The sequence below is a fragment of the Nelumbo nucifera genome, chromosome 1, assembly GCF_055504915.1.
Source record: "Nelumbo nucifera cultivar China Antique chromosome 1, China Antique-T2T, whole genome shotgun sequence".
In the NCBI taxonomy this organism is placed as follows: Eukaryota; Viridiplantae; Streptophyta; class Magnoliopsida; order Proteales; family Nelumbonaceae; genus Nelumbo; species Nelumbo nucifera.
The window spans coordinates 25,066,110-25,072,109 of NC_142649.1; the positions used below are offsets into that span (position 1 = coordinate 25,066,110).

General features: G+C 38.8%; 1 protein-coding gene across 3 annotated transcripts in view; it reads left to right on the forward strand.

Moving 5' to 3' along the window:
• Positions 1-4,121, forward strand: part of LOC104587816 (fatty acid amide hydrolase-like) — a 47,315-nt gene extending 43,194 nt beyond the window's left edge. The window contains exons 20-21 of one of the 3 annotated variants that reach the window (XR_016081132.1): positions 2,061-3,670; positions 3,749-4,121. The gene's annotated coding sequence lies outside the window, so the exon portion shown is untranslated. The remainder of the gene's footprint in view (positions 1-2,060; positions 3,671-3,748) is intronic. The other 2 variants (XR_016081130.1, XR_016081131.1) reach the window with 2 other exon arrangements.
• The last annotated feature ends 1,879 nt before the right edge of the window (positions 4,122-6,000 follow it).

Here is a 6,000-nt window from a genome sequence, read left to right on the forward strand (position 1 = left end):
CCTTGGAACTAAACTTGTCGATTGTTTTGTGGCTGGCTTAAAACCTGAGTTGAGAGTTGGAAATGAAAAGTTTGTACCAGTGAGTTTTTCTAGAGCCATATGATTTGCAGTGCTAGAGGAGTGGAATGCTAAGAGGCATGCTAGTAGGATTAAAACAATGTGACTTAAACCAGCACTCCCTTAACCTGCTCAACCCATAATGTCGAAGGTTAAGTAATTGACACTAGTTGAAGCCTAGGAGAGAAGAGCCAAGGGGCTCTATTATAATTGTAATGAGTATTACCATCCCCAACACCGATGTCACAACCAATGGAGGAAGAAGAATAATCCTAAAAGGGAGACCCTGAACTTTGAGAAGCTCATGGAAGAATCAAAACAACCCCCATAAAGCTCATGGAAGGGCCCATGCTTTGGGATTTCACTACTATGACCTTACAGTATACCAACCCAGCGGGTACCCACACGTTGACAAGAGTTCAAGCTGAGAAACCAAAATTGGTTGGCCTAGAAATCTCTCTACCGAACACACCGAGCCTTTTTCATACAATTAATGTCAATGACAACCAGCAATACTAAGCTTCCTAAAAATCCCCAATTACAAACACACTGGTCCTTTTTCATACAATTAATGTCAATGATAACCAGCAATACTAAGCTTCCTAAAGATCCCCAATTACAAACACACCTCCAACAATTTATAGAGGTGTTCAAGGGCCCCATAGGCCTACTTTCCAACAAAGAATTATGTCAGTATCAAAGTCCTCGTAGCAACAAAGTCCATTATGATACTAAAGTTCTTCATGGCAACAAAGTCCTTTATGGCATCTAAGTCCTTTAAGGTGTTAAAGTCCCTCGTGGCAGAAAGATCAATATCAAATTATTGTCTTTAAGCATGGAAATCATTTATTTTAATTAGAAATAATTAATTGCTCATTTGAATTGTATCTGCACAAAGTCTGTTCAGGCACTAAGTCCCTTGTGGCTACAAAGTTTATCATGACTTCAAAGTCACTTGTGGCACCAAAGCCCCTTACGACATTAAAGTCCCTCATAACAAAAAAATTAATATTGTACCATACTTTTCACTGATTTATCAACATATAGTAGATTATTGATTGTATCGCAGCATAACACACATGTTATTGTCACTAGTGTTTTTATTTCTAATTGTAACACATGGCATGACTCAAAAAATGATGAAAATGAAAATGATGATCATGAAAACTTGGTAGCAGGTCCTTTACCACCTTTTAAGCGTGTGGCAGCATGTTCGAAATCATTACAACTTTCGACCATCCTATTATTGTATTGAATTCACAAATTCCCTCATCACCGTTAAGGAGCACAATGGAAAATAAAAGCTCATGACATCATATTAATCATACATTACAATCTTAATGAATATTGTCACACATCTGAAAGCACAACATTTTGCACCATCATCATATTTATCGAGTGTTTGGTCAAAGTTTTCAAACGTGGGCTACTCTTGCATGGAAGGATGTCTATCTCCTAACCAAAGAGCAGTTATGCTATATCAATCACAAGATCTCTATTAAGTTTTCAAAATATTTTACAAAGGCTTTTAAAATGTTTTCTGAAGTATATTTGCATTTGATTTTCAAGTTGTGCTTTGTAATGAACTTAAATATCTTGTTTTAAGTTACTTTCAATGTTGTGTTTTGCTTGCTTTTAATGTTTTCCTTTATGGAAAATGTACACTGATTCTGTAAGGTTTTTACCTAGGAGAGGTCGTTTTTCCAAAAATAGTAGTTTTCACAAATGTACTATGATTTTGTAAGGTTTTATCAAGAAGATGTCATTTTCCCAAAAATAGCAGTTTTCACAAATTTTCCCTAATTCCTTAAGGATTTTACCAATGAGGGGTTGTTTTTCCATAAAATAGATAGCTTTCAAGTTTACCTTGCTTCCATGAGATTTCTAATAGCTAGGAGGGGTCACCTTAGCCAAAGTAATTGGTTTCACATGATGAGTTGCCTTTTATTACTGATTTCTATTTGCTTTCTTTCTTTTATGGAAAATGTACTCTCATTCCGAAGGTTTCAGATACCTAGGAGGAGCCACTTTGCCAAGAATAAAATGACATGAACATGATGAAACGATGCTGCATGGGAACTCTTTCTCTTCAACTTTCCTCTTACCTTAATCCTTATTCATCGTCTCACCCCTCTTCCAAGCCTGCCCTTCACAAAAATCCATGTGTGCTTCTTTTTGTCTTTATTGTTTCGTAGTCTCCTACTTCACAACAAAGAGTAGCAATTGTTAACACCCGATTTTTCCTTAGTCCACCATTGGGACCTTCGGTTTACCCTAAATTCCCAATCAGACCTTTTCAACCTCTCCGAAACATCAAAAAACTCAACTTTTTCAGCCCTAAAACCCTTGAATCCATCGTTAAACATTTTTAATACCAATCTGATGGCCTTGGTTAACCCATATCTACCCTTTGACCCTTAGATCAGACACATCTATCAAAACCTAGGATCTCTCAAAATACCTGCCCATTAAATTTTAACTCAAGATTCCTTTATTTACCCTTTTATCAAGATATGATACCATTTTTACCCCTTTTGTTAGCTTAAAACACCCACAACCCATTTTCCCTTAATCCAAACACATATAAGCCAATTAGGCCTAGTTGGCCCAATCTGACCTTATCAATCATCTTGAATTGCCCAAAGTCCCTATCCTATGAAATTTCACACAAAATTGCCTTTGTTTACCCCTTCATCGCACCAATATTAGACCGATCCAAGCCCGCCAATTAAACCCTACCACTCAACCCAGAATGTTCAAAGACCCTACCCTGTGAAATTTCAACCAAAACTCTCTCTATTTACCCATCCATCTGGAAAGCTTCCATTTTGGCCAATTTCACTAGCTTGCATATGCAAAACCACTTTCTGCAGTTGGACCCATCTCAACCCTCCATTTTTTGACCCAAAAATCCCCACCATTAAACCAGAACCCCCCGGCTTGACCCCTGTACCAGTTTAAACCCGAGTTCACAAAATTACAAAATTACCCCTAAACTTCCATAAAATTATGAAATTGCCATTATCGCGAATCCACTCGAAAACACCAGGAAAGTTACTGTTCATTCGAAGCAGCGGCGGCGTCCCTTCCTGAATCAGTTCCTCAGTGGTTCACTCTCCTCTCCTCTCTCTCTCTCTCTCTCTCTCTCTCTCTCTCAATCCCATTGCTCTCTTTTCCCTTCGTTTCCTTCTTTCTTGTTTCGTCACCGCCGTTGCAGCGAGTTGCAGCGGCGGGTTTGAACTCGGCGACAGCTCATTCCCCCCAATGGGCCCATATCTCTCTCTCCCACGCACTCTCTTCCTCTCCCTTTCGCTCATTTTCACCCCATCCCCTGTTTTCGTATATGATCTCACTGTCGCCGCTGAAACTCTCGGTTTTGATCAGACAAAGTTCCCAAAAGCAGAAGCCTTCACTTGAAGACAACCACCCGAGTTCAAATTCAGACTGAAACTGCCTCTGCCGCATCGACCGAGCTTAGGCCTATATTCAGTCAGGAAGCTCTCGGCGTTCGGAGAAAGAGATCGAAACGGGCTGTGATATCCCCTGTTGCAACGTTGATCATATTAAGGCTGAAATCCAGTTCAGCAAACGAGTCAGGCCAAAACCAAACCATGTTAGTTTTATTCTCGTTTTCTTTTTCTTCCTTAACATTTTACCATTTTTCTTCTCATTTCTTTTAGTTTTCAATCAGGACCAGAGAGAAGTTTCCGAAGCTGGTAATGAGACAGATGCCGAACCAAGCTCTGTAAAATTGTTGACACCAACCCAGTCCCGTCCAGTTTGTCCCCCTTGCTATGGTTGTCTTCTGTTCTTGTTCGTGCTTTATTCCTTAAAATTCCTTGAAAGAAGACATTTACTTGACGGCTTTTAGGAGAAATCGTTTTTTTCTTGGTTTTAGTTTATTTATTTTAATTATTTTTTTTCTCTCTTCTCTGATCATATCACTGCTGATATCGTTGTTTATCTCATTCTGTTCTGTTTATCTTCTACTTGGAGATTAAGTGCGGTTCGGGTAGGATGACTGAAGGATTCCGAACAATAATAAACCATTTCAAGTTTCTCAACTGTTATGTGAGTTTATTGTTCACACCATTAGTCGTGTTGAAGGGCGATATGAATATAGTATTTGCTCTATTTCATTAGTAGCTGATCTGCTTAGATTATTTCCTTTTTTTATTTTAAATACCCAGTCGTTTGCATTGAGCTGGAAGATGAAGTTTGCTAGTAGGTCAGGAAGTATGATGTGGGTTAATTGTGTTCTTAAAAATGAAATGATGATGATAAAAGAATGGAAAATACAACAACAAAAAAAAAATGAAAAACAAAAACAAATAAATAAGCAAACAAAAAATTGAAAAGGGAAAGTAAAAAAATAAAAAAATAGAAAAATATAATAAAAACAAATATATATATATATAACAAAAAAATAAAATGAAATAAATAAAAATAAAATAGGTAAAGTTTACCTTGGTTTCTATTGTAATTTACTTTCCTTTTTATTAATTTGTTATGTGTGTTTGTGTTGGTGTTTATTGGAGATCCCAAGTGCACCCCACTTATTGGAATCACGAGAGGGGTGGCTAATCCTTTCCTTCTCCCATCTGAGTCTTACCTAGACTGATTTAATCGGTGCTTTGGGCTTTAGAGTCATTATTAAAACAAAACATTTTTTTGAAGTCATTCCCGGAGGTTTCACCACCTCCATTTTGTAACTGATGAAAGACAACTCCTTTCCAACCTCAAGTGAACCGTTTTTCGATGCTCACAATAGTCATAAATCGTTTATCGAAATATGGTCATTTCATTCCACTTGCACATCCATACACAGCTCAAGAGGTGGCAAGGATCTTTTTTGAAGGGGTATTTAAGCTACACGGCATGCCGATTTCTATTGTCAGTAATAGAGATGCAATGTTCAAGTGTTGTTTTGGAAAGAATTGTTTAGGTTGCAGGGGACCAAGCTTTGTATATGAAAAATAATCTTTGTGGAGAATCTTGTGTCATTATGCAAGGCACAACCATATATATACACATACAATCGACGCCTGAAATTTAGGAGCAGGAGACTCACTTGTAGTAGTAACCTACCTACTAATCATAACTAGCTAAAGACGCCTAGGGAACTATCAGAATTTGTGCCTAGATACATGCTTATCCAGAATTTCCTAGTCCATGACGAATTCCAATACTCCCCCTCAAATTGGTGCATGAAGATTCTGAATGCCCAATTTGCCAAGGAAATAGGTGAATTTCTCTTTGCCAAGAGCCTTCGTCAAGATGTCAACCCACTGCTCTGTGGTTTGAACATGCTGAGTAACAATGTTCCCATGCCACAGCTCATCACGAACAAAACGACAGTCGACTTCAATATTCTTTGTCCTCTCATGAAACACTAGATTCGTGGCTATATGCAGGGCTGCCTGGTTATCACAATATAAGCGCACAGGTTCGTCATGCACCACTCCCAAGGACAATAGGAGTTTCTTCATCCACTTCAATTCACAGCATGTCACAACCATCGAACGATATTCTGCTTCTGCCGATGAGCGCGACACAGTGTGCTATTTTTTCGTTTTCCAGGAAACTGGTGACTACCCTAGCAGAACGAAATAGCCGGTCAATGATCGTCGTGACAACGGGCAGCTTGCCCAATCAGAGTCACAATAAGCATACAAGCGCAAATCGCTATCGGAACACAATACTATACCTTGTCTAGGATATCCTTTCATATATCGCACTACACGCAGAGCTGCCTCCCAATGTTCTTGCCGCGGGCTTTGCATGAATTGGGCCAGAATATGAACACAATAGCACAGTTCAGGTCATGTGATGGTTAAGTATATCAACCTCCCTACTAGTCTTCAATACTGATTCGGATTGTGCATTAGAGCACCCTTGGCCAGCGCAAGATGATGATTATGTTCAATGGGCACTGATGCTGGT